This window comes from Elephantulus edwardii, unplaced genomic scaffold (assembly GCF_000299155.1).
Source record: "Elephantulus edwardii isolate Elephantulus edwardi_28Jun2011 unplaced genomic scaffold, EleEdw1.0 scaffold00018, whole genome shotgun sequence".
NCBI classification, from domain to species: Eukaryota; Metazoa; Chordata; class Mammalia; order Macroscelidea; family Macroscelididae; genus Elephantulus; species Elephantulus edwardii.
Genome location: NW_006399768.1, coordinates 26,225,516 through 26,233,947, shown reverse-complemented (window position 1 = coordinate 26,233,947; position 8,432 = coordinate 26,225,516). Strand labels below are relative to the sequence as shown.

The 8,432-nt window shown below is 40.2% G+C and overlaps 1 pseudogene; it reads left to right on the top strand.

The window, feature by feature from the left end:
• Positions 1 to 1,420: 1,420 nt before the first annotated feature.
• Positions 1,421 to 8,432, top strand: part of LOC102865199 — a 32,938-nt pseudogene continuing 25,926 nt past the window's right edge.

Genomic DNA, 8,432 nt, shown 5'->3' with positions numbered 1-8,432 from the left:
CTGCTTTCCACAGGGGTTGCACCATTTTACACTCCCACCAACAGTGAATCAGGGTTCCAGTTTCTCCACAACCTCGCCAGCATTTGTTGCTTGGTGTTCTGTTAAATTTTGCTATTTTGACTGGGGTGAAATGGTATCTCATAGTTGTTTTAAGGACAGGGTTCTTTTTGAATTCTTGATCAAGAATTTAGTGTGAAAATATATCGGGAATTAGGAGACAAATGAAACATATGTTACAATTAAAAGTACTAACCAGTGTACAACAAAAGACAAAATCAGGCAGGAAACCAGAACGAGCTAGACCAGATCTGAAAGATTAAAGGTAGAGTAAGTGCCATCAGTGATAAAGGAACCCAGTAACAATGGGTTCATACCTAGATTAAGGTAGATGTCCAAATTAATGAGTTCTTTTCATTACTTTCTTCTGTGTAGCCTTTAATGAGGACATATGATAACTTCTTCTCTTTAGCTGTGAGCAATTTAACAACTGAGTTATTTAAGAATGCCTGTTCTTCTCAGTCCCTTAGCAATGGATTGGAATATAGTGCGAAATTAGTCCAGAATTTAGGTCAACTTCAAGATGGGTTTGAGTTGTACTTTAATATAAAGCTGAATGATTCCTGTTAATGTATGTCTGTAAACAAATGCAGGTGATGGCCTTATTAGTGGGTCCTATTGTCTTGACATGTGTAAAAAGACAGCGAATATTCTAAAATACTAAGTTTGCAATTAAATACTCTTGAATTCATGGAGGGAAAGCACGAGAGAGGCAGACCCCAGATGAGATGGATTGATAGAGCTAGGGGGCAGTGAGGGTGGGTATGTCAGAATCAGTGAGACTGTCTCAGGATAGGGCAGGGTTCAGAGCTATTGTACACAGGATCCTTATGAGTCACAGGCGACTCAACAGCACATAACAACCACAATGTAAATGTTTCTGTTTGAACAGTGTTATGTTTTGCTTTTACTTTCTAATTTATCTTTCCAAAGTTTTAGAAATTTTTTTCTTGACAAATAATATCACTTTAAAAAAATAAATTACTTAATGGCTATACTAAAAGCAAAACAGTAGAATGATGCACGTGGTACCTTAGTGTGTAACGTGTCAACCTATTCACTATGAAGCTGGTAGGTCAAATCTACCAGGAGGCCTTAAAAAAAATAAATAAAAGGATGGGCTGTCTCCTTCCATAAAGATTTACTGTCTTAGAAGCCTGGCCAAGTGGAGGGTCACTATGAGTTGTATTCAATTTGCAGACTTAGCAGCAGTAAGTGAATGCCCTGAGAAAGATGCATTCTTGTAGGAGGGAAATAAAATTTTGAATGCAAAAACTCCCTGTGGTGAATCCATCCACGCTATGGAAAGCATTTACAGGGAGAAAGCCTTTTCCTCTGCCATCACCCATCACCCAGATTGTGAATGGCTCCATTAGCGTTTCCTAGCAACGTTATTAAACATGAAGTGTCAAGCAAGGCCCTTACAGGAGGCTCCTGGACCAGAGCCAGGTGCCCAGCTGAGCCTGTGATGAACATCCAGAAGCTGGCTGAATTAGAGATCAATGACTTGCAGGTTATCAGGCAGAAAATGAATAGAAATGGGACAACTACAAGAAAAATGAAGCTGAGAAATGAGGGCACTGAGAGTGAGTATCTACTGTTAAGGCCTAGCTGTGGAAAGCTGAGCAACAGGAGCAATAGAAAGCGACCTGGGAGGCACTGGAGGGGAAAGACAAGGTTCTTTTTTAAAATAAAGCCTGTTTACTTCTAATTCTTCTCACCTTCAGGGAAATATATTGTTGTAAGCCTGCTGAGTCCCAAGTTTATTTGCTCTGGAAGTGCCATAGAGGGTAAAATCAACATGATCTTTGACTTCATGAAGTTTAATGTTTGCCACCTGAGACAGATGCTAGCCATAGTATTGTGTAGGTATAACATTAAAATGCGGGGGACAGTGGTGATTCAGTGGTAGATTTGTTGCCTTTCATGCATAAGGGCTAGTCCAGTTCCTGGCCAAGGCATCTTATGCACAACCACCTCCACCTGACAGTGAAGACTTACATGTTGCAGTGATGCTGAATAGGTTTCAGAGGAGCTTGATACTAGACTATGAAGAAAGACCTGGTAGTCCACTTCTAAAGAGCAAACAAAGAATGTCTAAGTGCTTTAATACTCGAATTGGCTGTTGTTAGTCACGGGAAAGGTGCAAGAAAAGGAAGCATTTGGTTATGCTATGCATTTGGTTACCGTGAACAGGAAACTGGCTCAACTGCAGCTTGCAACAGCTGCACTGAAACGTAGTAAGAGGCACAGAAGTTGTACAGTGAGCAAGAAAACGCAGATGGGGAATTGTCACCTAGTCAGAAAAGGCTTCCAGAAGTGACATTGAGCCAAAAAGAGAAGAAATGAGTTTCTGGAAGAGATGGAAAAAGGCTTACAGAAAAGGTAAAAAAACAAAACCAAATCCTCATTTGTCATTGCTATGAACTTGATGTCAACTCATAATGATCTTATAGGGCAGAGTACAAGTGCCCCAGAGGGTTTCCAAAGTTGTAAATATTTAAGGAAGCAGACTGCCTCATCTTTCTTCAGCTGAATAGCTGATAAAGCTAACAGTGTGCTTAACCACTGTGCCAGAACTTCTGTGGAGGAGATCGCACAGGGAATAAGGAGAAGGCTGAAGACTGGAACATAAATAAAAAGAGGTGTATGGTGTAAATTGACTGGTCACCTGGATTTAGTTAACAATCATTTGTGGGATGGAAGCCCCTCCTTTAAGTCAATCAGGTGTTAATGTGTTTGGGGAGACCATTATTCTAAGTGGTACAGCACCTGCCTGTCAGTTTGCTGTACTGAGATAAGTTGAGGTTACTGTGACTCTGAATGCTGTGCCAGTGGTGTGCCAAATGCCAGAATGGTGGATAGAGTTTGGTAAAGGTCTCAGTTTTAGACAGACTGGGAGACAGGATTGACATCCACTTCTTAAGAAACAGGCCTTTGGAAACCCTATGCACACGAGCTAAATTAGGATAGTAATAGAACAGGGTTTAGAGCTTTTGTTTGTAGGGTTGCTATGACTGTATGACATTTAACAATAACGTGGTATAAGATAAGGCTCCAGAGGCAGCCGCTAGGATCCAAAAAAAGTCATACCACAGAGACTACTGAAATAATTTGTGTCTTCACGCTAAGAAAACAATAAGAGTCATTTAACACACTTTGAAGCAAGAGGATTACATAATCAGATTTTCAGTTTAAGAAATGATCTCTTTGGGGTAAGCAGATTTTACCAAACCAACTGCTTCAGGAGTACAAATGCAGCATGGAAAACAGTTCTGCTATGAGAATGAAGCCCCCTGGGGTTCTGCACAGCTGGAAGACCCCTGCTTGAGGCTCTGGCAGAACAGTGGAAACAGAAATGCATAAGACCAGAATAGGCTTCATGAATAAAGGTTTATTTTTGCTCATCCAAGAAGGATTAACACTTGGCAAGCATCCTGCCCAGGAGCTAATCCTCCCTGGTTTTGTTTACTAAGACAGAAGCTGAATTGAAACCCCCAAAGGAGAACAAGACTAATTACCCATATTATAGAAATAAGCTTTTGTTATAAAAAACAAAACATGCCAATAGTTGATAAAGCATTGTACTTGATATGCCTGCAACTGGGAAGTCATTGTATGTCTGAGTTATTATAGTTTTTCTTTTTTGGTTACTTATGTGCAAAGCTCTCCCACCCTTCCCCTCATTTCTGTGCCAACAATTGCTACAGTGAATTCCTTCATCTGGTAACAGCCAAAATAATGCCTGCTCAGCTAGGGGAAATTCCATTCTTCATCAGGGATTTTGCAAGTTTTATTCAGAGTATTTTGTAAGCAGAGGGAGCCAGTTAGTGCTCTGGTAGAATTTGTTGTTGATAGTGCTATCAAGTCAACTACTATTTATAGTGACCCTATAAACAACATATCTGGACTTCACCCTATCCTTCTCCACTCCCACAGTCTCTGAGATGCTTGAGCCCATTGTTACAGTCACTGTGTCAATCCATCTTGTTGAGAGTTTTTTTTCTCTCTGACCATTCCCAGCATGTTGTTATTACTGTTATATGTCCTCAAGGTGACCATGACTGAACAACTCTATGAACATCAGCTCTGAATCTTGCCTTATCTTGAACCAACCTCACTGTCTCAGACACCACTGACCTCATTCCCACAGTCACTGTACCAAGCCCTCTCATCCAGGGTCCTCCTCTCCCGCGGTGACTATTCACCCTTACAAGCATGATATTCTTCTCCAAGAACTGATCCTTCTTTACAACATGCCTAAAGTACGTGTGACAGCAATTGAAAATCCTTGCCTCCAAGGAACAATCTAGTATCATCCTCTCCAAGACAGTTTTGTTGGCAGTCCATTATTATGTTCAATACTGCATGGTTCAAAATCAAGAAAGGGGTCCATCAGGGATGTATTTTGTCTCCATACCTTTTCAATCTGTATGCAGAACAGATCATCCGAGATGCTGGTGTACGAGGAGGAATGTGGCATCAGGATTGGCGGAAGAATAGTCGACAACCTACGTTTATGCAGATGACACAACCCTGCTTGCTGAAACTGAGGAGGACCTGAAGCGCTTGCTGCAGAAGGTCAAGGACTGCAGCCTTCAATACGGATTGAAGCTCAACATCAAGAAAAAAAAGATTGTCACCACTAGGCCAATTGGCAGCATCAGTATGGATGGTGAAGAGGAAGAGATTGAGATAGTTAACAGTTTTTGTTTACTTGGTTCCACAGTCAACACTCTTGGTCACAGCAGCCAGGAAATCAGGAGATGAATTGCATTGGGAAAGTCAGCTGTGAGGGACCTCTCAAGAGGACTGAAGTGCAACAACGTCAGGCTGGAGACTAAGGTGCTCCTGATCCAGGCTATAGTCTTTGCAATTACGTGCTATGCATCAGAGAGTTAGACAGTGAATAGGGATGATACAAAGAGAATTGATGCCTTTGAGTTGTGGTGCTGGAGAAGAGTGTTAAATATACCATGGACTGCTGGGAGAACAAACAGTTTTGTCCTGGAGAGGGTGAAGCCAGAATCTGAAGCTTCATCTGACATACTTTGGACATGTTGCAAGGAGGGACTGGTCGTTGGAGAGGGACATCATGTTTGGGAGAGTGGAGGGATGGCACAGGAGAGGAAGACCCTCAATAAGATGGATCGATTCTATGAGGGGAGTGGTGGGAATTAATGTGTTTGAGACAGCAAGGTTGGCACAGGATAGAATGGCATTTAGGGCTCTTGTACATAGGGTCGCTATGAGTCGCAAATGACTCGACGGCACATAACAACAACAACAACAACAACAACAACAAACTCTTCTTCCCGTACCACAACTCAAAGACATCAATTCTTCTGTCATCCTTGGTCATTGTCCGACTCCGATGCATAGCAAGCAATTGTGAAGACCATGGCCTGGATCAGGCACACCTTAGTCACTAGATTGACATCCTTACTCTTCATCACTTTGGAGAGGTCCCTGACAACATATTTTCCCAATGTAGCTCATCTGATTTCCTGAATGCTGGGTGTCAAGTGTGTTGATTGCAGATCTCAGCAAGATGAAATCATTAACAGCTTCAATCTTTTATCCATCTATTGTGATGATACCTATTAGCCTGGTAGCGGGGATTTTTGTTTTCTTAATATTGAGATGCAATCCATTTTCAAAGCTATAGGCGTTGACTTTCTGCAGCAAATGCTTCAAGTCTGCCTCAGTTTTGCTGAGCAAGGTTATGTCATCTACCTAATGCAGATTATTGATGAGTCTTCCTTCAATCCTGATACCATATTCTTTTTCATACAATTCAGCCTCCTGAACTATCTGTTCATTCTATAGACCGAAAATAATGCACTCTTGATTAATTTCTTTCTTGATTTTGATTTTGAGCAATTTCCTCTTGCTCCGTTTGTCCAAAACCTTCCTGGTCTAGGCATAGATTTCTTGTGAGCACATTGAGATGTTCTGGGATTCCCATTCTTCCCAATATTAGCTACGATTTATTTTTATTCACACAGCCAAATGCCTTTGTATAGCCAATAAAACACAAGTAGATATTCTTCTAGTACTCTCCACTTTCAGCCATGAAAGTCCATCAGCACTAATATTCCTAGAGTCGTGACCTCTTCTAAATCAAGCTTATATTTCTGGCAAGTCTCAGTCTATATAGTGTTCTAGTTATTTTTGAATAATCTTCCATAAGATTTTACTTGCATTTGATATTAGTGGTACTGTTTGATAATTCCCACATTCTGTTGGATCACTGTTTTTAGAAATGAGACTAGATACGAATCTCTTCCAAACAGTTGGCCAGGTAGCTACCCTCCTGAGCTCTTGGCACAACGTGGTGATCACTTTCAGGGCTGCATCTCTGTTAAAATGTGTCATTTGGCAGCCTGTAATTTCCTGGAGTCTCATTTTCTGCCAATTCCTTCAAAGCAGCTTGAACTTCTTCCCTTATGACCATTGTTTCTTGATCTTGCTACTTTCTGAAATGTTTTTGTGTCAACCAATTATTTTTGATACAGTGACTTCATGTATCTCGTCCATCTTTTATGATGCTTCCTGGATCATTCAAGATTTTGCCTATAGTGTCCTTAAGTTTTGCAACTTGAGGTTTGAGTTTGTTCTTCAGTTCCTTCAGCTTGAGAAATGCTGAGCAAGTGCTTCCCTTTGGATTTTTTGACTCCAGCTCTTTTCACATTTTTTTAATACTTTGCTTTGTCTTCGCGAGTTGCCCTTTAAAATCTTTTCATCTCTTCTATATTCTGATTTCATTCCCTTGTTTTGACTTCTTAGCATCCGAATGCAATATTCACAGTCTCTTCTAAAATTGGTTTTGGCCTTTTCTTTCTTCTCTGTCTTTTGATTTCTTCATCTATAATATCTTTGATTTCATCTCACAGTTTAATTGGACTTAATTAACATTCAATGCTTCAAACTTGTTCTTCTGGAGGTTTTTAAGTTCAGGTGAGATAGACTCAAGGTCATATTTCGTAGGTTGTTTTCATTTTCTTTAGCTTCGGTTTGAACTTTCACATGAATGGTTGATGGCCTGTTCCACAGTCAGCATCAGGACTGGTTTTCACAGCTGAGATTTTCCCCACAAATCTAATCAATTTCCTACAACCAAGAGAAGATAAAGAGATGAATAGGATTTTCAAAGAATCAAATCCCTATGCACATCCAAAAACTTCTCCAACTGGGTAAAAAGGGAAGCCACCGACTGGGAAAAAGTATTTGGTAATAACATATCAGATAAGGGACTTATAGTCAGAATTTATAAAATATTTGAGCACCACAACAAGATAAAGGTAAATAATTCAATAGAAAAATGGGCACAGGATATGAACAGGTACTTCACCGAAGACAACATTCAGATGGCTAACAAGCACATGAAAAAATGTTCAAAATCCCTAGCTCTAAGAGAGATGCAAATTAAAACACCTATGAGATATCATCTTGCCCCAGTCAAAATAGCAAAATTTAACAGAACAGCAAACTGGAACCCTTATTCACTGTGGGTGGGAGTGTAAAATGGTGCAACTCCTGTGGAAGGCAGTATGTCACTTCCTCAAAAAGTTGCAAATAGAGATACCATTTGACCCAGCAATTCCACTACTGGGAATACACCCCAAAGAGACCATTACTGACATCCAAGCAGATATATGCAAACCCATGTTTATTACAGCCTTGTTCACAATAGCAAGGAGTTGGAAACAACCTGAGTGCCCATCAATAAACGAATGGATAGAGAAGCTGTGGTATGTTCACACAATGGAATACTATGCTGCATTGAAAAACAAGGAACTCATGCAATATTATTCAAAATGGTTGACTCTGGAGAACATTATGCTGAGTGAAATATCCCAGTCACAAAACTACAAATATTGCATGGTGCCACTGTTTTAAAAGAGGACTGACCTTGGGGTTGGGGAGAGACTGAGAAAGATGAGTTCAATAATGTATACTGCACAGAAACAGATGAGGGAGAAAACTATTTAAAAAGGATATGTGATTAGGTATTTATGTTATGACAGGAGTCTAGAGTGATGACTGCAGGGTGGAGTGGACCTGGGGGAGGGTTCGTAAAACAAGAAAAGAATTTTACTTTTCCAAGAGGGTAGTGTTCTTGGGGTGGGGGAGCTTGGGAGGGGAGTAATGTGCAACAATGAATGAATGGAAATCCAAAGCCTCTGTAAATTTTTACTGAAATTAATAATAAATTTAAATTAAAAAAATTTTAAGTTAGATTAAGGAAGGCAATGGATTTATAACTGTTCATGCTAATAACACTATATTTTGGCATGGAGGAGGAATAGTGGAACTGTATCCACATTTACAATATTCTTCTTACCAAAACCATTCATGGAAAATAGGAACTG